Source organism: Balaenoptera physalus (genome assembly GCF_965194825.1).
Source record: "Balaenoptera physalus genome assembly, chromosome: 11".
Lineage (NCBI taxonomy): Eukaryota > Metazoa > Chordata > Mammalia > Artiodactyla > Balaenopteridae > Balaenoptera > Balaenoptera physalus.
This window is the reverse complement of record NC_138896.1, coordinates 88,113,518-88,140,556: the sequence shown is the minus strand read 5'-3', so window position 1 is coordinate 88,140,556 and position 27,039 is coordinate 88,113,518. Positions and strand designations below refer to the sequence as shown.

The window sequence follows — 27,039 nt, the reverse complement described above, 5'->3', positions numbered from 1 at the left end:
GAGTGTCCTTAGGAAATGCATCCCAAAGTATCTGGGGCAAAGTGTCATTATATAGGTGAGTTACTTTGAATGGTTCAACATAAACAATACATATGTGAAGAGAGACAGAAATAAAGCAAATATGGCAAAATATTAAAAACTTAAATATAGGTAGAGGGCGTATGGGTATTCTATACAGTTATTTCAACCTTTCTATATTTTTCTATATATTTAATGTTTTTTGTCCTTCAAAAGGCCAAAAAGCATTGCTCAGTAAACACCAGTACAAGCACAGCCTGCTGTTCATGCTGCCCTCCAGTTCCCAAGCTTGCGTTTGATTATCATTTATTAAACATCTACTGTGTATGACAGGTACTGTTCCAAGTGCTAGAGATATAAATAAGATATTGTCTCTTTACTTCAAGAGCTCATAATTTAGTATGTGTCTTTTACTACTTTTATTTAGTTCTAAGCCAAATTCTTACAAAATCTTGGGAATTAAAATTAATATTTGCATCTGCTTACACCTAAGCGATATATATTAATCTAAGGCTGTTGGCAGTCAGCCCTGTAACATCAAATTTTTTTGGTAAGTTTTATGTAAGAACAATAGGCAGTAATGGATATGTTTAAGGTGTTTGAACATAAAAATGTGACAGTGACAGCCTTGGGTTTGTACAAGTACATGGTGGCATTCTGGACACATTTAAATGTATTTCCAATATTTGCAGTTAGAGTTGTGTTTGAACTGGATAGTCCCATTTGTAACCGATGTGCATGTGACCAGTGAACGAGTTTCCAAGAGGCAGAGCCTTTGTAAAAGTCATGTGGCTGATACAGATCCTCCATTAGGGAATGAGTTTCCCACTGCCTGAAAATAACTGTGTTGAAAGATCTTTTTCCTACTTTCTAATTTTTAGCCAGGTAACCAGAAAGGCAAAAAAACAAAAAACACCATCTCTCTAAACATTTTCTTTGCATTATTCCTTTGAAGAAGAAAATGTTCATATAGCTCAAACGTCATAGCATTTGAAATCCAGTGTTGCAGTCCTTGCTGATCAGCTCCAAGGTAAAGAAAGGGGAAAATATGCTGAGTATGAAGGGTGATGCAAAAGAAATAAATGATTTCAGGATTATAGTTATTTTAAGGAACGTAAAGGAAAGGGACTAGGAAGGTCTACTATAGACCTTCGTCTGTGATTTGCTTTGAAAAGGAAATAATGCTAGATGCTTCCTTTAAAACACATCATATCATGCAGTTGCAAATGCAACTGATTTGGCTAGAAGACTCTTACATATATCCACCAAATCTGCAAAATTAAAACAGTATTCGTGACTCGTAAACCAAGCTACTAGTTGAACAATAATTTTAAAATGTAGACCTGAATAGAATTTCGGCCACTGAATGACAATTAGATGAATTAATTAGGTATTTTCTCTGAGACACAGGAGGGTCTTGGGTTGGATTTAGTAGCCTCTACTTGGTTAGACACAATAAATATTTGAATGGAGGGAGGGAAGAGAAGAAAATAGGGAGGAGGGAAGAAGGGAGGGAGGGCAGACAGGCTAAAGTAGATGTGGAATTATTTAGTTACCTTGATGAGGAACTTGTGATAATTAATTTAGAGACTTACTGAAAGTTACCTCTTGTCTCCATGTAATAAAGTGTTAGATAAACTAATAGAAGGAAAAGGATTTTTAATTTGTTAATAGAATTGTTAAGAGAACGTTGCCACCCTGTTAAGCAACACAGAAGCATTCGTTTAGATAAAATCAATACACTAATTATAAATCAGTCTCATTTTTGTAAAAGCAGGGCCAAAAGTTTAGAAAATATTCCAGTAGGTATAATTCATGGCCATACATGGAATATACTTGAAACTCATAAAATTTTCAAATATTGTGATAATTCGTGCCGTTGATTAGTGTGTATTTTGTTCATTCCCCAAGTTCATATAAAGGAATGGGGATTTCCTATAGACAACCATGAAGTGGGAAAAAGAATTATAGGAGTTCTTGAACTTAGTTGTATTAGAAGCACCTGGTGAGGTTTTTTTGGTTTGTTTTCATTATGGAGGAGGGGAATTTCCAGAGATTATTTTTTGATTGCTCTGGAGTGAGGCTAGGCAAAGTGTCCTTCCAAGTTCCCAACTGATTGTATAGAATTGAGAGTAACTAGGCTAGAGCAAGAGTCAGTTAACCTGGCTTCTAGACCAGACACTGACAGTTTGTTCCTGTGACCTTGAACAACTCATGTAGTTATCCTCATAACTCCCTTTTTTTTTTTTTTTTTGCAGTTTTTTTTCCCTTTTTTTTAAATTGAAGTATATAGTTGGTTTACAATGTCATGTTAGTTTCAGGTGTACAGCAAAGAGATTCAGTTACATAGCAAAGTGATTCAGTTATTTTTATATATATATTCTTTTTCAGATTCTTTTCCTGTATAGATTCTTACAAGATATTGAGTATAGTTTCCTGTGCTATACAGTAGGTCCTTGTTGTTTACCTATTTTATAAATAATAGTGTGTATATGTTCGTCCTAAACTCCTAATTTATCGCTCCCCCCGTTCCCCCTTTGGTAACCATAAGTTTGTTTTCTCTGTGAGTCTATTTCTGTTTTGTAAGTAAGTTCATTTGTGTCATTTTTTAGATTCTGAGTATAAGTGATATCATATGATATTTGTCTTTCTCCGTCTGGCTTATATTCAGAATCCCTGTTCTTCCAATAACAGAGTTGGAGTATACCAGTAGTGTTAAGTATTTAGGAATTTTGTGAGCAGGTTGTTAAATTATTGGTAACTTGAAATTGGCCATGATTGGATTATTTACACCATGGAAACTGGGGTTTATGCTCCCAACCCAGAGCCAGTTTACCAGCCCCTCACAGACTATACTATCATTAACGTTCTTTCAAAATTTAAGGTTCTGTGATTCTACGATGTGTTAGTTAGAAAGCGATCTTACATCATAGATGTTCCGAGAGATTTAACCATCATTTTAAATTAATGCCATGATATTGTAGGGGGAGGAACATTTTCCCTTTTACTCTTCTAGGTTCTTTGGCTGGTCTAATAGATAAATTGACATAAGACAGATTAACAGGAGAAAAACTAATTTCATACATACAGGATCCCCATAAAATATGAGAACTACATGTAAGTCAGGCAATTGAGACCTATATGCCATCCTTAGCTAAGGAATGGGTTAGGGGTCTGGGGCTTCAAAGGGAAGGAGGGTAATTCACAGGATGATAATAGGAGATGTTTGGTACCTAGATGCTTGTCCTGCCACACAAATAGGTTATTCATATAAATAATTATCTGTGGTAATAGCTCTCTTTCTGGGCCAGGTCACCTGTGTAAATTCTTTTAGGTAGTTAGGGGAGAAGTAAAAGTTTTTCTTGAATCTCCTTAATTGCCTTCAGCTCAGAACAATCCACATGACAAAGTGGCACATTTTGGGGCGGTCTGTTCTGTTCCTTTTCAATATAATTGTCCCCAGAAATAAAAATCTAAGGCAGAGGATGAAAATTTGTATTTATTAAAACAGTCATTTTAATAGAATACTCTTACGTTGATGATTGTGTCAAGAGCTGAAGAGTTCAAGGATACCAGATAGGTGATGCCTGCTAGGGGAACATAATATGAATATGAATAATATGAAGTCACTAATGCCTAGTTTACAAGTGTTGGAGGTATTGCCCTGTAGATTATTTAGAATCTACTGGATTTTTGTTTTATCATTCCTTTCTAATAGCTGGATGTTAGAAATAGTTTCATCCTAGTTGTCTAAAGACTAGCTTACAAAAGTAAAGACCTAGTATCAGTATTTCACTTAGTTCATCCAGTGGAAATCTTGACCTTGTGAGTATCGATTCACTTATTAAACTCTCACTTATTAAAATATTTAAGCACTTGTCACTGAGGAGCTGACATGAATTGTGTCTAAATGAATGAGTAAGGTTGGGTAAAGAAAGTGCAGGGAGTGCATTCAAGCAGCTGAAACCACAGTTTGAAAAGCAAACTGGAATCATGAACAGTGTTAGAAGAAGCATACATGAGGTGAAAGAAGGATGTTGCAAAAATGAGACAGTGAGTAGAATGGTTTGATGATAGAACTGAAAATCAGGCAGACATGGGCCAATTTTTAAAATTTTCTCTGCTACCATTTGCTTACTATAAATTGAGAGTAACAGTAAGACCTTCCTCATAGAGCTGTTTTGAGGGAATATGAAGTAAGCAAGTGAAATTCCTAGGACAGGACCTAGCATAGAGTTAGCACTCAATGACTGCTGAATTACCATAAGGTCAAGGGGTGAATTAGGGTCAGGCCAGGAATGGCCTTTTATGTCATACCAAAGTCTTTAGGCTCAGTGCTATAGTTAATGGAGATGGTAAATGTTTTGTTCAGACAAGTTGTGCACTTGTGTGTTAGGGACTAGTTAGAGATAAGGAAAAAAGATGAGGATGGGCCAGATACATTAAGAAGCCATCCCCATGAGCAAAGGAGTTACGAAATGATCACGTTATCTTTTAGAACCTTGTTTCCAAAATTGTGGATTGGGACCTCTTGTGATTCCTATGAGAACTCTCTCTAGATGGTTAAATAGCAGCATTAAATAACCGTGACTCCTGGATAGAGGGCTGGAAAGAAGTTTAGACATGTGATAGATATAACAAATGCTATATTGGTGGTCTCTAGATGATGGATACATGCGTGTTCTCTGCTCCGTTTTTTCACCTTCTCTGTATGCTTGAAAATTCACAGTACAATATTGGAAAAAACGAGAAAGGTTATTCACTCTAATTGTCTTTTAGTTCTTGAAAATCACAAGAAAGTTTCTTGGTTCAGTAAGGCTTTAACACTTTGCTTTGGCTCAGAGCCACTGGCAAGACGTGTCTAGCTACAATTTAATAAAAATACTGTATTTTTTGCATTTCGTGTTACATTCAACTTATGGTAATTAATACAGCTTTTTTTATTGTTGATATTGTCACTGTTCCCTCCTCAAATAATGTGTTTAAGTTTTAAAATATTCAGTAAACAATAGACAGGTGGTGCATTGGTGTGGCAAAAAAACTATTGTAGAGGGGGTATGTACATGACCTCCCTAGTAAAACGTTGGTTATTGAAGCATTTTAAGTGTCCTAATTTCTCAGAAATTTAATTATTCAGCTTTGAGTGCAAAATGAATGTAGTTTTTGGTTTTTGAACTAATCTGGTCACTGTTAAACTTCTATATGTGGTGATGGTTGCCTGTCTCTATGTTCACATTTCTTCAAAAGTTTATGAAAGCTAATCTCCAAAATAAAGATTATTGGTTTTTTAGTGCTTAAGGTGTGGCAGCCTTTACTTGCTTTGGGGAATATTGGCATATTTCCTGGGGAAAATGTATATGTATATATATTTTCTTGAAATAGGAAAGAGCCACTTAGAGTGATTTGCCAAGCAAGGCCTGGATTAGGTATAATCTATCACAGTTACTTTTTCTTTATAGAATTTTCTTTTCTCAATAGAATTTAGAGAACATCATAGAGCACATCACTTCTACAAAGTAAATATACAATAATGTGTTTCTGTAAAAGCAAAAAAGCAAGAAATATTCAACAAGTCATTATTTTTATATTACTTTTGTCTGTCTCTTGGTAGGATTTTATGTTTGTTACTATCTCAATGGAATTTAAGTTTTTTTCCATTACCAGAATCAATAAGAACAGAGATAAGCAGTCAGAATAACTGGAGTTTACCCACTAAAAGGGAGAGCTTTTTTTTTTTCCACACATGACACCAGAATGCAGTATTCTCGTGCACTGTTTAAACAATTTAAAAGTATATTGTTTTCCAGAGTCAATTACAGTCAGAAGAATTTAGATGTAAGTCTTCTCACTCAACACTTTGATGTGTTTACATGTATGTACACATACAGACACACACGATTTTAATTTGTTATTTAAATAAATGGACCCATCTTACAAGTATTCTTCTGTGACTTGAATTTTTTACCTAGTAATAGATCTTAGAGAGCTTTTTATGTTAATATACATGACACTACTTCATTCATTTTCATGACTGCATAGCATTCTATAATACGAATGTTTGATCATTTATTACCCAGTCCCGTCATGGTGGGTATTAGGTTGCTCATGGTTTTTTGGTTTTTCCACAGTGACCATCATTAACTAGTATTTCTTTATGAACATCTGTGTGTATTTTTGATAAATTGTTAGAAATAAAATTGCTAAAACAATGTATGATTATTTGAACTTTAGCTGTTTTTTTTAAAACAAACTGTCTCAAGTTTTTATGAACTTTCTTCTCCATTGGCAAATATGTTGATTTGGAATATATTTTATTGGTGATCTAATAACCTTACGGTGGGAGTCAAAGTTTCCTCTTAGCATCTTGCTCATGTTTACTGTGTACGCACATTGTGTTATTGTCTGTATCCCTTCCCTCCCCACACACCACATTCCTTCCCACTTCTCCACCCATAGACTGTGAGCACATTAAAACCAGAGGTACTGATTTTTGTAGCTAACTCCATCTGTCCCAGTACGTGCCATGTAATAATTGCTCAACGAATATTTAGAAGACGATGGGGGGAAAAACCCACACCTACGCACTTATAAAATCATAATATTTTTTATATTCAGACAGTTGCTTTTCTGTAATGACTTGATAACATTTCCTCACATTGTTAAGAATTCAACTTTATAGTGAATTTTGTATTTAATTGCAGTATTTTATGGTACTTCTAGTATTATTACATTTGGGAAATGAGGTAGAAATCATAGAAGGGAGTAAGTAAAACATTTCTAAAAAAATTAACTCAGTTTTATAGACCTTGAATTTTAGCATGTTGTCCAATTGAGAGTGATTCCTGTTACCATATGCATCTTGAGAATACACATTAAAGAAAACCAGTGAACCAAAGTACAATGTATTTTCATGAGCTAATTTCTAGTGATGATTTTTTAAAACTTGTTTGAAAAACTAATGTAGATCTTTAGATTTTTAACTATTTTCTTCCTCAAATATAGACGATTATTTTAAAATTTGCATCTTATTAAAAAACCATTAATGAAAGTCTGTAATTAATAGATAACCTGGTTTTAATAATTCACAGTTGCAAGTAGTTAAAATGAATAGTGATTTTCTTAATATATATATACTTTTAAAGTGAAGTGCCCTTTTGATAACCAGCATACTTTGAGTATCTGGCATGGTTTTGCCCAGACAGATGTGCACATATGTTATGTATCTGTGCACATACCAGATAGATCTAAATAATTACTATTTATGTATGTGACTCTTTTATAACGAGAAGGTGATACACATTCTGTATTTGTATTTTTATTTTGTCTGAATTAGGACTGGGAAATGATTAATTACAGGGCAATATTTCTTGTCAAGTTGTGAATAAATATGTTTAGCATTAGTATAGCTGTTTACAAGAAAGAAAACCCATACTGCTTGCCAAGCATTTGATTAAAAAATGCATTCAATTCACCACATAGTCTCTCTGTAGGAAAGAACTTTATATTTGTGTGGCTTGGCATTTAGTAATTAAATCTCTTTAAACATTTTAATTAGGCTGAAGGCCATCCAAAGCCTTTGCTCTCATCTTGAAAACAGTTTCAGCTATAATAGGCATAAAGCTGTAGGGCAACCATGAGCACTTTCACAAGAGTCTTAAATCTAGAGCAGTGTTTCTCAAATTCCATTGTGCATTAAAATCACCTGAAAAGCTTGATAGAACACAGATCCTTGTTTCTTTTTAACAACTTCCCCCTTTTGATCAGACTCTCAGCTTAACTGAGAGATGTGATCATAGCTTAAGGCATTCGGTGCCACCCCATTTACCGGTCTGAAGTTCTCGAAGCTCTTATTGATCTTCTTTGTGAGATTCACAGCTCATGATTTTTTTTGCTGTATCTCTGTGGTATTCACATGTCTTGACTTTATGATCACGATTTTTAAGTCAGTCATTCTCTTTGTTCCTTTTCTGATGTTCCAGTCTTAGGGAGATCATTTGCTTGGTGTTCAGTGCCTGCAAACATGCATTTAAAGCTCTTGAGAGAATATGACACACCAAGAGAGATTACTGTGATTGTTATAAGCTCCAGTGTTTGGATTGCCCTTCAAAGCCATGGTCTCCAAGACCCAAATCAATCAAAATCAAATAAGTCAAAGAAACACCCTGTTGAAGGAGCCACCTTTTTAAGCCAAGTGATCTTATGATCTTAGTAACCTTATGTAATCTTACGTGATCTTAATGATTTTACGTATAACTGAGTTTCAACTTCCCCAGAAGTGTTAATCCAGGTACAACAGGTGGTGTTGGCCACAGCACAGACACCTCCTTGCTCAGCTAAAAGATAATCAAGGTCTGTCCTATTATCAAGAACAAGGATTTTGGGGGGCAGCTATTGCTTCAGCAGCAGATTCTGCAGTACTTTCAAGACTTAAGGAGAGGTTCCTGATTATAGCCTCACTTATATTTACTCCTAACCAAGGAAATAGGGCATGTCAAAGGAAGCGAATCCTGAATCATGAACGCCTCCTGGTAATTCTCATTTGAATCTGTGGCTCAGGACTGGAAAGATGACAGCCATGGACACCAGTAAAATTTTAAAGGTCTCTAGACCACATCGGCAGTTTTATTCTGGTTACCGTTGCCCTGTGTCCTTTCTTTGCATAGACCTTGGATGCAAAGTTCCCCAAGCTTGGGGTTGTTAACCATAGACTGGGAAACACACCAGGGAGTGTCTAGCATCATGGACAGATCAGAGTTTTCTGATGACGAATCCAGCAGTCTGAATGGTTAACCATCTTAGCAGTGGCCTGGGAGATACAGATGATGGCACTATCTTTCCAGGCCAATGCCAGAGCAAAGGAAAGACAGAGAAGAAGAATAGATTTTATGTTTGGTTAAAGTAGGAAGTCTTGATTCAGCATATTTGGAGGAAGCAATCAACCTTGATGTCAGCCACTTCTCTTTGTCAATTTGAATTGGAGGTCTCCAGCATGTGTACAGGACCAGATGTCAGGTGGTGTCTTCTTCAGCTGTGAGATGTATATACAAGGTTCAAGTCCCTGAAGTTTGGCTGCCATCTGGGTAATGAGAGGGACCTGGTATCATCCCCTCCAGGGAGGTCCAAGGGCAGCCTTTGTTCTTAGTGATTCCAAATCAGAAGGATGGGAGAACATAGGACACATTAGTTTGGAGAGTTGTAGCTAGACATTTTAGGAAACTAGAAGAATTCAGGATCCAGTCCAGTTTACAGGTATATAACAAAACCTCAGAGACAATTAACAGGACTATAATATCTACAAAGGTGCAAACATTTTTCTCTCTGTAATCACCCCCGTTTTACCAAAGATAGTCACAGTAAAACGAACTTGTTTGCATTAAACTTGGCTTGATTATTTACATAAGTGCAGCAAGAATAGTGATTGACTATATAAACTCTTTTAAGATTGCTTGGCTGGAACATTGTAAGCAAAGTACCAGGTAGATCTTTCCAAGGAGCTTTATTGGCTCTGTAAAGTCAACCTTAATTCCTTAAAAGTGTCTGGTTATACCTGAGTCTATGCATATCTCTTTCAAAGCTTTGGTAATATGAGCACATGTTTCCAGTTGTGTCTTGCTACAAGGAGAAGAGATACTTACTGAACTTACATAAATAACTATTTTGCCATGAAAAGAACACTCAAGAGTTTCCAAATTCTGGAGAGATCAGGTAGGGAGAAAAAGCAAATGTTTCATCTTTGTTTACAAAGGTACACTTTACAAATTGTTAAGTTATAGATTGCTTAAGAGAAACAGTTTCTTTAAATCTAGAAAAACAAAACATTAAGGGATCAGCAGTGATTCAAAAAAGAAGTCATAAAATTATGATCATCCTTAGTTCATTCAGTCCCATGTTATTAATTCTTTTTCTGCTTGAATCAGTTTTTTTCATTAGTTCTGGAAGTTCTTTTTTTTTTTTTAAGACTTTAATGGCTAGCCTTTTTTTTTAATTTACTTTTTTCTTTCTTTCTTTATTTTTTGGCTGCCTCGGGTCTTAGTTATGGTACACGGGATCTTTGTTGAGGCATGCGGGATCTTTTGTTGCAGCACATGGGATCTTTTGTTGCAGTGCACGGACTTCTCTCTAGTTGTAGCGTGCAGGTTTTCTCTCTCTAGTTGTGGTGCGCGGGCTCCAGCGCGCATGGGCTCTGTAGTTGTGACGCGTGGGCTTACTTGCCCTGCGGCATGTGGGATCTTAGTTCCCCGACCAGGGATCAAACCCACGTCCCTGCATTGGAAGGTGGATTCTTTACCACTGGGCCACCAGGGAAGTCCCCAGTTCTGGAAATTCTTATCCAGTTCATTTTTATGATCTTGAAGTTACCAGAAACCTGTGTTTGCCAGAGCCCTTTCCATGAACCTCCTTGAAGATGAAGTACTTTTGCAGAAACACTTTTGCAAAGCACCAGAGTAAAACAATAACTCTCTGTAAATGACAAAAACTTTTTTAAAATGCTCATTGTTAAAGATCTGGTGAGAGCTCATTATGTGGAATTGACAAGGAAATCTGGTTATTTCTATAACACACAACATTTTAAAATGATATCTGTAATTATGATAACATTATACCAGGACATATCACAGCTTAGTAATTTTATTCAATTTTTGGAACACTTATATACCTATACAAATACAACATAAAGAAAGCTTAGTATTGACAATGATGCCCATGCAATTTAACATATTAAAAAAGCCCAATTAGTTTAACATTTCTCTTTTTATAAGGAAAACAGGAGAGAGAACAGATCTTTTGAGATGTTCCAGGAGCTCTCTAGAAAATTCCAAAGTTAGTTCTGAGTCACAATTACTTCATTTGAATTTGATTTTGGGAAGTTTGTAAAATTATCAAAGACTTTGAAACACTTGGTCATTGAGGGTCACAGGTCATTGGAAATAACAGTTATCCATTTAACTGTAGTGCCACTTAAAGACTTTGAAGACAAATGTAGTTGTTTAAAAAAAAAAAACTTTTAATGCTGATAGCTATAAAGGCATGCCTATCTTAATTAAACCAACAACCTTAAACTGCCTTTTGTACCAAATATTTTCTTAAATCACATGGACCTGAAATTCATTTATGTTAGCTGCTGTTATATTTCTGAGAATTTAATTTACATAAGTGCCTAATTTCTTTAAGCCAATTAAATAAAGCTCTTTTACAAATTACTTTTAGCAATACCATCCAGAGGTAGAAACTATCATACGTCTACACCACATATAAATAGACACACATAAATAGACAGACGTAGAGACCTTATAGTTTTGCTCTAAAATTTTAGTCATGAGATGGGTAGGATAATGCAAAACTCACTAGCTTATAAAAGAACAGTTGGGATAAGTTAAATTTATCTACTCAGATTTTTAAAGCTTTTTAGAAGATACTTAAGATTTGTATTTGTCCTTGACAAGTAATCTTAATGTAGGTCTTCCAAGAAGGTCTTTGGTTTCCTAAGGCCAGAATTTTTATAATGTTTGCAAGCCTTTTGAGATAAATAGGGGTGGTTTCAGGATTGCTGTAAAAAAATAGGTGAAATTTGAACTGTCTCTAGAGCTATATTTCTAGTTTTGTGAAGGTTTGCAAGGTTAGGACGGTTGCTCTCAATTCCTCAATACAACCTCAATTCCTGAATTTGATTGTAGCCTGGCTGATAAAGGAGTGACCTACTCTTACACCTTTGTTGTAATGTTTTTCTTTCCCTCTGGGTACATTTAGCTTAGAGGAAAAGGCCTTAAAATTTTTCTTGTTAGGCTCTGAATATCAGCTTCCGATTTGTTCAAAGTTCTGATTATAGAGTTAATAAATTCTTTTAGATACCTTGTCATGTTTCAGATAAGACAAACAGTAAATATTTACAGACAGTATTAAACAGCCCCACGGACCCAAGAGGCGTCCTCAAAGAGGGTGCAAAGGTTATTACCTTCCCAAGATCCAGAGTCACTCTCAACAATAGCCAAAAGAAAGAATTGACACCTGCATGTGCCAGGCAGGTGGAAAGCCAAGCTAAGTTCTTAGGACATGAAACGACGCAAGCATGAAGGCAATAGCTATTCCTAGGAGAAAAAGGATGAATAACCTATGGGTCTGGAGTTGGGAAAGAAGGAGCAACATGAAAATTTACTTCCCTCTCTTGACTGGGCCCTATAAACAGAGATCTTGGGAGCTGACTCTGGCAAGAACTTTCACCCTTGGCCAACTGCTGCCACGTTTTCTAGAATCCCCTCTGTGGGCTCCAATGTCTACCAGAATTTGACAAGATTTTTCATTAATTTTAGTTATTCTTAGCTGTTTAAAGGAATAATGTAGCAGTTTACTAGACTATCACTCAGTTTTGTCAACTCTGGGGGGCGCCTATACAGAGGCTCTTCTTTGAAGGTAGAATGGGGTTGTCTATTAGGCCATTAACTTGTTGGACTATACTTTATGGTTGTGTAGTCTTTTCAGAGTGGAAAAACAATTCAGACAGGTTATTACTTGAATGAGTACTCAAGTAAAGGAGGAGAGAGGGTAGCAGTAGGAGTTATTTCAGACTTCGTCTTTTGTTTTAGATACCTCATATCTTTAATTTTTCATTAGCCTTTCGTAACAATCTTTCAGTGAAACTGTTTTGGGAGTTTGAAGCCTTTTGGAGGCTTTTGCATGCCAGTTAAAATAGATATCCTATTCTTTTATTTATTTGGCAGCCCTTGCTTTCAAGTGCCTTTTAAATTCATTAGATAAATGATCTTATCTAATTGGAATGTTCCTCATAATGGCCTTTGTAATTCTAGGTTGTTTTTAGGAAGATTCTGTCATTTTTGTAGATATTTATAGCTTCTAGGACCCTAATTCTAAGACATAAAATAAGCAGATGTGGCAGAAGGTGTCCCACTTAACTCTTGATATTTTAAATATCTCATTTTTATTATTTTTCATTATTATTATTATTATTTATTATTATTTTCTTTCTAGCTAAACTGTTGGGTCTCTCAGAGCCAAACTAATACCTAAATAGATGTGCTGCTAGGTTGGGAATTGTGTGATATTTTGCACAGAAATTTTCTTGAGATTGACAGGTGACTTACTGTCAGTCCAACCCATTCCATGACCAACTTAGCCTAACACGGGAGTCTTTAGGTTAGGTGGCAAGCACTCCAACAGCTCTTAAATACTCAATGCATGCCCCCACTTTTGTTTTTTGTTTTTTTGCTCCCAAGATTTCCATTAGCAATAACCTTTATTTACAACAAAATTTTATTCACCCAGTCCCTTGCACTGGACCCAGTCCAGCTTAAACTGGACCCAGTTCAATCCCAGTTCAAAACCAGTCTGGTTTTTAAGTTGAACCCAGTTTGACTCTGGCCAGCAGTCACCAGCAGTTTCCTGTGTGTAGTCTGAGGATTGTTGAAAGGATTGAACCAGTAGACCTCAGCAAATGGGGACTGCACACTGGGGGCTCCACATAAATGGGGAACTGCAAACTGCCAGTGACCGTTCCCACATGGATCTTAAGACAGAATCAAGGGCTGGAGGTTTCCAATCAAATGGGGAACTGTAGAAAGTCAATTAGATTGGGAGCTCAGTGCAGAGAGCGCAGAGCTCAAAACCTAGATGAACTTAGCCACAGTCCTGAGAAACAGGGAGAAAGATGGTGAACTTAGTGGGTTCGCCCAGTACCACACCTGTGTTTCTCATCCTCAATTGCCATCAGAAGTTTGCTTCAAAGCCCAGCACTGCCACCTAATCTGTTAAACAACAAAATTCAGCTGAGACAATTTAAAAATCAACTTGACTTTATTCAATGATTTTTGAATTGGGTAGCATCCCATCTCACAAATAGAAAGAAGCTGCAAGGGACTGTACAAAATGGAAGGCTTTTATAGACAGAGGGGCACAGGGACAAGGAAAAAACAGATTTTCTCATCTTTCTTAGGGGGAGGGGAAGGATCTGTCAGGTGGATGACCTTACTACTGCTAATCAGGGAATTCCAGACTGACTGATTATGCTACATTCTGGGCAGAGGCTGAAACTGCTCTTAGGCTAGGTATTAAGTCTTGGTTTGCTGATGGGGGACTTGGCACAAGTGACTTCATTTGGGGCTTGTTTCTTAGAACAAACATAATCTCAGAAGTGACACTATGTTCACTAGAAGCTAGTCACTAAGTCCTGCCCATACTCAAGTAGAGAAGTAAGTTCCATATCTTTAGAAGATAATATCAAAGAAGCTTTGAATGTATCGTTAAAATCATCACACTATATTAGCATCAGTCTTCTCTTCCATGAAATAAGAAAGTGAGATATGATAGGACCTTAATAATGGTAGGTATTTTGTTATGATGATGATAATCATCATCATCATCATCATCATTTCTTAAGAACTTTACACTCAACCAAAGTGTATTGGTGTGTGAAATTCTCCCCACCCAAATCTGTATTTTATTAATTGTCACATTTCATAAAACCCCTCTTTTTTTAATGAAGGAAATATACTCTGATAATAAAACCAGACTCTAACCAAAGAAGTTATAGACTGATATCATTATGATTACATACAAGAACATCTGTAATAATTTATTATTGAAAGAAGAATAAGTTGCATCACCATGTAGGGTATATCCTTCTAACACACAAGGATAGTGACTCTGTCAGGTGACTTAAAAATTACATACCATTTGGCCCCATAATCCATCTCTGTGAGTTTGTCTTAAGAAAATAATGCCAAAATTTTTGATGCAAAAGTATGCTTAGCACAGGATAGTATTTTTGGTTGGTAGCCTCCAAGATGGCCCCTAATAATTGGTCCCCATTTCCCGATGTTCACATTGTTGTGTAATCCCCTTCCATTGAATGGCTGGACCTGGTGCCTCACTTGGAACAAATAGAAATGAAATATCAGGTTATAAAAAGACTGTGGCTTTTGTCTCAGGGGCTGCCACTCTCTCTTTTTACACATGGTAAGTATGATTTTAACTGGGATCAATCTTTTTCTTCTCACCCCAGAAACATACTAGAAAAAAATATACCAAGTAACGACACTCTGTGTCTTTGAGTGTTAGGACTGTGTGTGATTTGTTCTACTTTTCTTTGGTTTTCTATTCCCTTTCAATATCATATATTATTTTACAATGGAGAAATGCTTAAAAAGAAAAAGAGAAGGTAAGGAAAATCAGAGGAAAAGAACAAAGTAGAAGTTTAAACACACGTAACATTTGAGAAGTGATTGTTTTGGGAGAAAAAAGTTGTGAATTTACACACTTGTATTTAAGTAACTGCAAGGAAAAGATATAATTCAAGAGTATGTAATATTTAAAATTTGTGTAGTAGTCATATATCACTTATAATAAGAAAAATGAAACAAAATGAGATGTTTACAGAAAATACAGGTTACTTTTTACCTAGTACTCGCACATGGGAAGTACTTTGTAAATCCCTGGTAATATTATAGATGATAATTTAGTGACAATTTAGTTTGAATCCTCTAGTAATTTAGACAACGGAATTTACTAGCACATCTTTGCTAGTTGATTTCCACAGATCTCAGTGCTTCAGTCAATGAAGATTTTTGGATTGTAGGTCTTGTTTGGCAACAGGATTTTTGTAAATGGCATTCAGGGGTGCTTTGCTTTCTAACCTTCTCATTGTTAGTTTACCTTCCATCTTCCAATCCATTCTGTAGCATGTCACTGGTTTCCATGATGGCTGATTCCATCTCCTTTGGAGTCTGCTACAGGTCACTGCAATGTGGCTGTCTAGCCAAGAGCTGGTGAACAGAAACATTAAATTGCTTCAGATTGTTGGGACCTGTTACCTTTTCTCTAGCAAGGTTTTGTTTCTTTTCTTGTTCATTTGTTATTAGCAGTGGCATTGTGTTTGGAAAAATAGGTTGTATTTTTCCACTTTTGCACCCTTTGTTCTTTATAATTACCTGGAACACTTTGCTAAGATTGGAGTTCATTACATGTATTTCTGTAATGCTCACAACTAACGTTCATTCTTTGTATTTTATTTTATTTTCCACAGTGGTCAAAACAAATGAAATAGTCTCCAAAGTACCAAATCTAGTAGAATTCCAAGTTTTAAAAAATACATCTATACTAGAACATATGCATCTCTCTGACAGCAAATACAATTGCAGGAGCCGCTTTTGGGGGATACAATTTTTCACACACTCATGTTTCAGACAGCTAGTAGAACTTCATCTCCAAAATGCAAGAGGAAGAGAACATTAAACTATTTTAAATGGTCAATGTAAATTTCATTTGGCTGCGCACATATTCGTTCCTAAGTGAAGTTATTTAAGGGGAAAAAGGTCATAATTGAGAAGAGCATATAGTGTTTTCCAGTCTGTACTTGGTTAGTTTAAAAAAATTGATTGCTTTTAGAATGTGTTTTCCTTTAAAAATTACATCATAAAAGAATGTTTTCTTTATTTTGACTAGCTTTTTTATTTCTGCAATCTTCGAGTCACATATGTGTGTACATAATAATGGGCTAAAATAATGTGTATTCTTTTTAATCTATAAGATGATGCATGGACATTCTCTCTACTGAGTCTTAAGAGCTGCTTCAATTTGAACTGTGCAGTAATTTTGCATTTGCATTTTCTCTGATTTAACTGATGTCTATAAATAAAGGCTGCAACTTAGTTTAATAATAAGAAACCTGTTATCACTGTGTGGTAAAGATAATGTATTATCATTACTACCATTAACAACTGCTGGTGTTAATAACACATATTTTCCCTGCTTCATCCCAGAGCAACCTGCATTTGAAGTAAAGAATTGAGGTATATAGTCTTTTAAGTGTATTCTCTCAATATTTTGTTCAAAAGGAAAATAATTATTAAAATGTCCTTAAAAAACATTGTTTGGGTCTCAGTCACTACTACAGGGGAGCAAACTATACTCATGCAAGAGTACTTGTGATTTGCTGAGAATTATAGAGAACAGTGGTCCTCGAACCTTCATCAGCTATAGCCACACCACGAGGTGGAGAGAGATTACTGTAGTTTCCCAATCAAGCAAATCTATAGAGATGCGAGAGAAAAACCATTATAAGGTTGACCTTGAGTCTTTTCTACTTCATTTAAAAACCCAAGTAGATCATTCATAGATTAATATATTTAGCTATGATCAGTTACTTGTGATGGACTCACCTAGCAACTGATGGGATGCATGAAGAAAGCATACTTAGGAGTAGTGGCACATGTGAGATTAGACTTGGCCTAACCCTTCCTGGATATAGTTCTCTTGCCTATTTGTTTGGAATGGAAAGAGGAAATAAATGAAGCCTTTGCAGCTCATCCTGCCACATGGCATGCATGTGCACATGTATACAAAAATTAATAAAGAAGAGAATACATTTTTCAAGTGAAGCGTTTTCTTTGAATTCAGATTGACCACCATCACTCCTCTCCCCAGCCAGCATAAAATTTCACTGCTGCCCTTTCCCATCTCAGGTGTTGAAAAATAATTTTGTTATGTCTTTCTGTTTGGTACCCTATATGCAATTTTAAATTGAACTTATTTTAGCTGTATCCTGTTTCATGATTCAGTAAGAACACAGTAATGATCGTCATCCTTTGCATGTATGTCTGTGTGTGTGTGTACTTTTTTTGCTTTTCAAAGATATTTTAAACTGATTATTTCATTTGATCGATTTGCCTATGTAGCATTTATTCTCACTTTAATTATTTGGGGATGCAAGATTAGCACTCCTGAGACCTGTGTATTCCCATGTGTTTTGTCACTCTCTAGATCTGTGGTGGCATTTTGGATTTACTCTCGTTGCTCAATTAGAAAGCAGTTGAGCTTCCCATCAGTATAGCAGTCTTTTTCTTTACATTTTTTTTATGAACAGAAACTAAACCAATCATTCAGCCAACAAGTAGACAGTTAAAAAAGACACGTTGTAGATGCTTTTGTAGAAGTAGACTTAACTAAGCATCTCACTGCAAATTAGTTCCCTTTTCATTAAATCCTGCACCTCACAATCCCTGGCTAATATGACCCTGGTTTGGTCTTCAGACCTTAAATTTAATTTACCCAATCTCTGGATTTATTAATTCCCTAGGGGACTGTCAGTCCCTCTGGGTGTTTCAACAATTTGCTCGATCAGCTAAAGTGTTAGGCTCACTCTACCTCACTACTCAGTTTCTATCTCACTTCTCAGCTTTCTTTAGGAAGAAATAGACTTTTTTCCCCACACAGTGACTAAAAAAGAGAAAGGTCACTCAATAACTTGATCCCAGGCCACTGTCTTCTCTCTTCTACAATTAAGAAAGATTTTTCTCCCTCAGCACCTGCCCTCTACCCATCAACTTTTTTATTGTTGAGAGGGCGTCACACCTCCCATCTGAAATGTCTTTTAAGTGAATAAAATTGATCATTTTCAGCCAATTTCAACTGCAGATTAAGTCACAAATGGTAAATGGAATGAGAAAATAAACTTCAAGTAACATTCCAGCTAAATATTTTTAATCTTATCAAACAAATGTTTGGGGAAGCGATATATGAAGTGGTTTCTTTTCGAGGTCCACTTCAGGATTTTTAATATGGTTACAAAGTAATGTTTTCTGTGGGTAGCTTTTATAGAAATGCTATTTTGAACTTTTACTAGAGGTTATGACTAACAGCAATTTCCCCCCAGAAGTACAGTGGAAAGGGCAGACAGTAGACAGACGCACTGTTCCCTACCTTAGCGAACTGTCCACTCAAACGATTTTAAGAAGATCAGAAAATTCAGAAGATATTAGGCATCGCTTGTAATTTAAGTCAACTTAATAAATGTGTACTGAGCCACTGTTCCTTTTAAAACTCTGACTTTGGTGTTGTGGGAAGGGGCTTCAAGGTGGAAGGGTTGCAAAAATAACTAAGGTTCCATTTCTGCCCTCAGACACATTTGGAGAGTAGGTAAATCATGTTGTGTAGCTGGAATATCCACAGCTGACTACAGAAAGGATCCTTCACAGCTGTTTTCCCAGAGTTTTACTATTGCATGTGAGTTCGTCTCTTAAGTTTGGCCTTGGTGACCGTAAAATTAGTATTATCACCTATAGCACTGTCCTAGGCTCCCGAGATATGGCATTTACTGAGACTGATTTCTGTCTGTAAGGAACTCTCAGCCAGTTACTGGCTGTTTGTTTATTGAAACAGGTTTAATAAACCAGCAAAATAATGTTCAGCAATCCAAGTTGCCAGATTTTACAGAAAAGATGCTGTTATCATCTGCCAAGGGTATAGCCGATAAGGTGGTCAGGCCCCCAGATGGTCTCCCATTGTTAAATCTGGCCCCTGCTAGTGCACCTTGAAAAATGCACAGCTGAAAAATGTAGTTGGGACAAAGGGAGTCTGAGCAGACCATCCATCATTCCTTCCTGATGTTCTTAAGGTCACGTGCCCTCAGTGTTACACCCAGGGAGAGCAGACTTGGCCTCCAGTGCCCAACTAAGCCACCAGCTGCTGACCCCTAAGTGATTATTATTTGTTTATGTTTAATTTCAGTTTGAAGATTGAACTGGCTTTTCCTACCTAGTTGCAAACTAGTCAGGTGACCGCATTAGTTTCAGGGATATAATATGCCCAAAGAAACAGTGCTGGCCAACTGCTTCCTTGATAACAATGTACTTCTGAAACCAAGCATTTGTATCCATGAACAATAAAGAAAGTCTCGGTATTGAGTTGGTGACCTGGTTTCTATTGTTAACTCTCTGTTCAAGGACCTCTCCTCCTTGAAGTTATTTTAAAACCTGATCTCATAGCAGTAGCTTCAGTTTCACATGTGAATTGGTGGGCTATTTGGAAAATATTTTTTTGTTAAAAAGAGAAGAGCAAAGCTTTTGCACAGCAAAGGAGACCATAAACAAGATGAAAAGACAACCCTCAGAATGGGAGAAAATATTTGCAAACAAAGCAACTGACAAAGGATTAATCTCCAAAATATACAAGCAGCTCATGCAGCTCAATATCAAAAAAAAACCCAATCCAGAAATGGGCAGAAGACGTAAATAGACATTTCTCCAAAGAAGATATACAGATTGTCAACAAACACATGAAAGGATGCTCAACATCACTAATCATTAGAGAAATGCGAATCAAAACTACAATGAGGTATCACCTCACACCGCTCAGAATGGCCATCATCAAAAAATCTACAAACAGTAAATGCTGGAGAGGATGTGGAGAAAAGGGAACCCTCTTGCACTGTTGATGGGAATGTACATTGATACAGCCACTATGGAGAACAGTATGGAGGTTCCTTAAAAAACTAAAAATAGAACTACCATACGACCCAGCAATCCCACTACTGGGCATATACCCTGAGAAAACCATAGTTCAAAAAGGGTCATATACCACAATGTTCATTGCAGCACATATTTACAATAGCCAGGACATGGAAGCAACCTAAGTGTCCATCGACAGATGAATGGATAAAGAAGATGTGGCACATATATTCAATGCAGTATTACTCAGCCATAAAAGGAAACGAAATTGAGTTATTTGTAGTGAGGTGGTTGGACCTAGAGTCTGTCATACAGAGTGAAGTAAGTCAGAAAGAGAAAAACAAATACATATATATGGAATCTAAAAAAAAAAAAAAATGGTTCTGAAGAAACTAGGGGCAGGACAGGAATAAAGACGCAGACGTAGAGAATGGACTTGAGGACATGGGGAGGGGGAAGAGTAAGCTGGGGCGAAGTGAGAGAGTGGCATGGACGTATATACACTACCAAATGTAAAAGAGATAGCTAATGGGAAGCAGCTGCATCGCACAGGGAGATCAGCTTGGTGCTTTGTGACCACCTAGAGGGGTGGGATAGGGAGGATGGGAGGGACACGCAAGAGGGAGCATTGTAAAGCAATTATACTCCAATAAAGATGTTAAAAAAAAAAGCAATAAAAACATAAAACATGTATCTATGATCAGAGTATTATTTAGAGAAAAACTATCCTGTCTCTCTGATAATATGCAAAACTTTTTTGTTCAGTCTTATTATAATAAGGCTATTAAGCAGGAAGAGACCCTATTGTGAATTATATTCCTAATGTCATTTATTATTTGTTTATGTTTAAGTAGGTAAACAATCCTTGATCAGTAGATGTTTTTTGCTACCAATTTTAATTAACAGAAAGGAGTGTCTTGTTATTAAGGAGTCAGGTGTTTATAGATGAGACATTTTCATGCTGGCAAAAAGTTTGTTTCTTTAAATATGTTAAGTATATTCTTCATATTCTTATTTCAATATTTTTTTACTCAGCAAATCCTTTTTCTTAGATAATACAAAGTAAATTTCAGGTAAGTCCACATGTGCATTCTGAACAAATGGAATTTGAAATGAAGAGTTACAGCTGTTTGTGCAAAGAGACATTAGCATTTTGAGAAGTAATCAGAGTGATCTATCAGCCATCAAGTCCTTCCTTGTATCTCTGTTTTTTGCTATCAAATTTTTGTTTGTAATTGTACGAACCAGCCTTTATGACCCCAGGTACTAATATGACACTCGGTTTTATAAGTAGTGAAATAATAGCGATGATGGGGTTTTGTTGTTATTTGTTTCCTTGCTTGTTTTGTTTGGTTTTTTAGCTCAGGAAAAAGTACTATAAAATACTAAGATTTGACAGTCCTCCATTCTTGTCTAACTTCCTAGGGGAGAATTCCTTAACATTCACTATTACTCTCTCACACAGAGTCTTTTACGCAGGAGTTGTGTCCTACTTATTTTAAGTGAGTCAGTTGATAAATGTGTTGTATTTTAGATTACAGGAGGGCAGGGTCCCCCTGAGCGTGAATTCCTTTCTGAGTGTACATTAAACTGCTTTTGAGATTATGGTAACATTTTACAGGTCTCAGTTTAAGACTAAATTTCCTTTATTTTAGATTGCTGTAATCCTCTACAGCCCTAATGTTAAGCAATAACATGTCCAGTGAAGGTTTATTTTACTTTCCAAGGTTCCTGATATTAATTCTAGAGATAATCAACACACTTAAAATATAAATGTGAGTCCACTGACATTATCTAGATCTTATTCTTCATCCCCAGAATGATGCTAAGTGCAAGAAGGCAATACCAAATAAGAATAGGAAACTCTTTACCCGGTAGTTACTTAAAGACAAGTTAAATTCATGAGTCGATTAGGAAGCCATAAATCATTGTAATCTTCTGTGGCATTGAACTTGAACATTGAACTAACAGATCATTTAATCAGATGTGAAATGATTATCTGAATAAAGGTGAGGAGGAAGGAGAGGTGATTATGGGTTGAAGACTTCACGTAGGCACAATGAGCAGATTCTTGGAGGCAGGAGAAGTGTTGAAAGAGTAGAGGAGAACGAGTAAGGCCTTTTAGACTGGATGCTCAAGCAGGAAAGGCCAGTAAAGAGATTGTTCACTTTGGAAGAAAGTGGAGTGATAGGTAAGAAATTCAGTTAGGTGAGAAGGGGCCAAGTTGTGCAGGCCCAGGAAAGCTGTTGTCACTTCCCTATCCATTGTTGCACTGAAGGAGTGTCCATCTGGAATTATCCATCAAGCATCAAGAGTAGTGATAATGGTGGTGGTGGTGGTGGTATTTGTAATGGTCACCAGTTATTGAGCTCTTATTATGTACCAGGCTCTTGTACTTTTTGTGGATTACCGTACTTGAAGACATTATTATTATCTATTTTATAGCCAAGGAAAGGAGGCTTAGAAGAGGTTCTTTACTCACCCCAAACCACAGAGCTAGTATGTTATAAAGGCAAAATTTGAACCCAGGTAATATTACACCAAAGTCTACATTCTTTAACATTTCCCAATATCACCTCTGTGTAATAAGTATTTGTAGAGAGCAGCAGTTCAGAGGCACGATCCTACATTTTTAGAAGAGATATTGATAACTGGAGTCCATCCAAAGGAGGCTTCATGGGGTGATAAAGAATCCTTGAATCCCTGTGAACAGAAAAGAGACATCATGAAGATAATCTGGTTTGTGAGACAAAGTGAGAGATTTGGCTTTATATCCCCCTTTGTTCTTCTCTTCTTCAGTCTTGGTGGGCTGAGTTCCCTCACCATTATATATTCTAGAGATTGAGGAATTACATAGAAATGTCTAAGTGAATTGCAAGATTATTTCAGATGGATGGGACTAGTTTTACCAGTGGCAAAAGAGTTCTCAAGTGTTGTCGTTCAGTGGTCTTTTTTGAATGAGACATCATTTGCTTTTATATTCCACTAAAGCAATCCTTGAAGATGCTGTACACACAAAAGAAAATCAGGGTACCCATAAATTCTGCAGGTGATTTCGAGTCAAACACATGGGATCCTTTGGAGACTTCATGAAGCAGAGGAAGAGGAGGAGAGGCTGGTGTCTGGGTAGCATTGAAGTTAGTCCTGTTATTGGTCAGGACCTAAACAACAGAAACTCAGTGTTCCTTCTTTTCTAGAATACTAACTATTCTAATATGCCATTTAATAATTATGCTGTTTTAATAATGGCATTTTAGGGACAAAACCCCCTTTCAGTAAAGGAAGACATCTGTTCTAAGTTAGATTCTGATGTCAGAAATGTTAAAATTTCTAAAGGCTTTTATCTTAGAATAGAGGACAAAGAAGGAAGTTCTGCCCCAGTCTATACAAAATCTTGTAGGGCAAAAAAGAGAGAGAGAGAGAGAACACCAGGCAAATTTTGGGGAAGGCAACATGATTTGTGGATATTTTGTCTCTAAGAGGTAAAGGAGGGATGGGGAAGACAGAATCAAAGACCAGGCATAGAAAGGGTCAAAATGAAGTTAGTGGGTATCAGAAGGAGGGATTTCTAGTGTCTGGATTAGATACTCTGATCAGTTTAGCATAATATCTGATAGAGGCTACATGAAATCATTCCTTAATGCCCACCCATTAACTATCACCAAATAAGACCAAATCCACCTTGACAGCCCAATCCAAGGAAATCTACCTTCTTCAGCCTAATAGGTCTGTCTCCAAAGGCACTGGCCACATTGCCCTACTTCCCATTTTCAGATCTGAAGGCTTCACCCTAAGGTGATGGGTGTCCTTACAAACTTCTGACTGCTGACCATCCCTCTCGGTGCAGATGAAGGAGCTTATTCAATGTAAACTTTTAATAAGATGCACAGATGCTAAAAAGTACATGGTCATATCCTTGTAGACATCATCGTAAGTAGGTGGTGAATAGCTATTAAATGGGAGTTTTACCATGTATAAAGAGAGATTCTTAGTTGAGCTATGCCTTTGAAATATCTTTTTTGCTCTCTGAAGATCAAGTTTACCACTGGATTATAAAATCAGTAAAGGCAGACTATGACTTTTTGGTCACCAAATTGCTCTATCCCCACATCTCAACATTGTAGAATCTTAGCAAAATTTTGTTGAATGTTCTTTCTTTTAATATCCCTGTCATACTTTATTGTTCTCCAAGGCTATCTAGGGGGGAAAATGAGTTTCGAACCTTAGTCTCTGAAAGTCAGGTGGAGCTAACAGGCACTCACTCCTGTTTTGCATTTACTTGTCGCATTTTTAGTAAACTTCTCCCTACCTTGAAGAAATGTACATACATTTAGACTGATTAATGTGCAGATCTTCAGTGCTTTAATTCTAATAATTGGAAATGCTTCTCATTGAAGTATTCAGCTCCTCAGCATAACCCATTTTAACAATTTTCCAGTCCAGTTTGTGCCAAAAGATGGAGTTTATTTCTGACAGGGTCTCTATTAAACTCTTTCAATTTGCAGTTCTTTTTATCAATCTTCATTTATCCATAAAAGCCAAATTTGACCTCGATGTGTAATGATGCATGACAACACCTTGAGTTTCTAATCCCTGTTCTCCCAATGAATATTGCTTTATCATCTCTTCTTTCTGTAGTATTAAAAGTTTACATAAACTTAGCACAGTGGAGTGAAAGCAACAGCCTAGTGCTGGTGGTGGTCACCGTGATTGGCACATATGGCTTGATTATACATTGAGTGCATTTGTGCAGGAATGTTTCTCCAGGATTTCCTGAAAGGATGATGCAATTGAGGTCATGAGAGATGAAGAGATGTTTCCAAGGCCACATACCTAATTCAGGGCAGAGGAAAGATCCAAGCCTCCCACCTGGCTAGTAGTGAAATGTTTTATATGCTTGCTTCTTTGCTTGTTTGTTTTTTACTGAAGGAGGATTATTTGGGGAAATACAAAAAGGCTTTCTTTTAGCATGTGTCTGGAGTCATCTTGTACTATAGTAGAGAAGTCTGATGTACCCTCAAGGTGGCAAGACAGTGGGTCTCTGAATGTGGTAGATCATGTGCCATGTTGGATAAGAGTTTGGGCTTTATGGTCAGGTAGACCTGCATTGAAATTCCAGCTCAGATATCAAGGAGCTGTAGGATCTTGGGCAAGTTACTAACCTCCATGCCCTGCAGCATCCACACCTGAACTTATTATGAGGATAAAAGGACCTAATACCTATGACATGCTTAGTATATACGTGACACAGTCATGCTCTTAATGAAAAGTTAACTATTCTTAATATTACTTGTTTACCTGGTTATTGATAAAACTCATATGTGCCTGAAGGTGAAACCAGGGTTATGGCAATGGAACAGGACAAAATGATAACCATGTTTCTTATTAATTTCTAGTTGGAACATACAACAAGCATGTGTATATCTTTGCTTGTTTAGTTTTTACTATATCATCCTGCCTAGAGGAGGATTTTTTTCTAGCATAAAAAGACCTCTTTAGCATGTATGTAGGTCATGTTGTAGCATAGTAGTAGACTGGGTGATACCCTTGAGGTTCCCCTTATTGAAGAAACTTACAGAGAAAGGTCAGTAATTTTACTTTGTGGGGCATGGATTTCCTTAAAAGTCAATAGCAAGAAAATATTTTACTATTTCCTACCCTATCCTGTACTCATATCCCTCCCACTTTCTTTTTTATTCTATCACCTCTCCTGAAGCCAAAGGTGAAAACTTCAGATAATTTGCCTATAGACAGTATAATTTATTTTGGAAAACATTGTTCTAGACTGGTGTCTTCCTCACTTACTTCCATTTATGGTACAATGCACTGTTACAAAAGAAAATCTCAAATAATTTGTTAAGTCAGTATATTTCAGTAAGGTCATTCCATTGTTTTGCATGCTTTCTAGGTAAGGTACCCCAGTTACAATGAATGCCTGGCCTTACATTGGGCTGGCTGTAAGTCTCCCTGGACTAAATCCAATTCCATTTTCCTTTTTCTACCCCATTGCACTTCCCCAAATTTTCTTCTGAATTTGTGATTTTAAGCAGGTATTTCATGGAAGCAGCTGTATGTAGTGGTTAAAGCTCTTGTAGTCAAACCAACCCATGTTGAAACCCTATCTGACCACTAACTAGCTGCTGAGCGTTGCAAGTTATTTCACCATTCTGAGCCTCAGTTCTCCTGTCTCTAAAAATAATGGTAATAAGTCATACCTTGTAGGAGTTTGGTAAGGATTGAATGAATTATTTGTTGACTAAACAGTGCCTAGCAGTAATGGCGATTACGGAGTACTTATCATTTGCAAGGTAATAGGCTTTGTGTTTTACTTGAATTACCTCATTTAGTCCTGGCACCAACCCTGCAAGGTGGGTATTATTATTATCCTCATTTTATAGATGAAGAAACTGACGTCCAAAGAAGTTAACTAGTTCACATAGCTTGTAACAGATAGAGCCACTACTTTTGGGTCAGAGGTCAGAATCAGAACTGCATGGGTGGAATTTTACAGCACCTCAAAGTCAGGATCATATGTTGTTTATCTTTGTATCTTGCCTCCTCTTTTTGACCTCAGGAACCAAAGCAACATTTTGTTGTGTGTTGGATGAGGTCTCACAATATGAGGATTAAAGAATAATTTTCAAACATTTACAGCCGAGACAATGGAATGGGCCAGCTTGCAAAAGAGGAAGCTCCCTGTCTTTGAAAAGTTTCAAGCTGCTGTTGGCTGACCTCTCAGGTCCTGTCCGCTTCTAAGATTTTATGGTTCATTCATCTCCTTGGCATG

General features: G+C 36.7%; 1 protein-coding gene and 1 long non-coding RNA gene across 4 annotated transcripts in view; both read left to right on the top strand.

The window, feature by feature from the left end:
- Positions 1-27,039, top strand: part of SUCLG2 (succinate-CoA ligase GDP-forming subunit beta) — a 255,788-nt gene that overhangs the window by 189,063 nt on the left and 39,686 nt on the right. The gene's annotated exons all lie outside the window — the stretch shown is intronic.
- LOC309637579 overlaps positions 1,717-27,039 on the top strand; it is a 29,556-nt gene continuing 4,233 nt past the window's right edge. Inside the window, exon 1 of the long non-coding RNA XR_014250676.1 lies at positions 1,717-26,991. This is a non-coding gene — a long non-coding RNA (uncharacterized lncRNA). The remainder of the gene's footprint in view (positions 26,992-27,039) is intronic.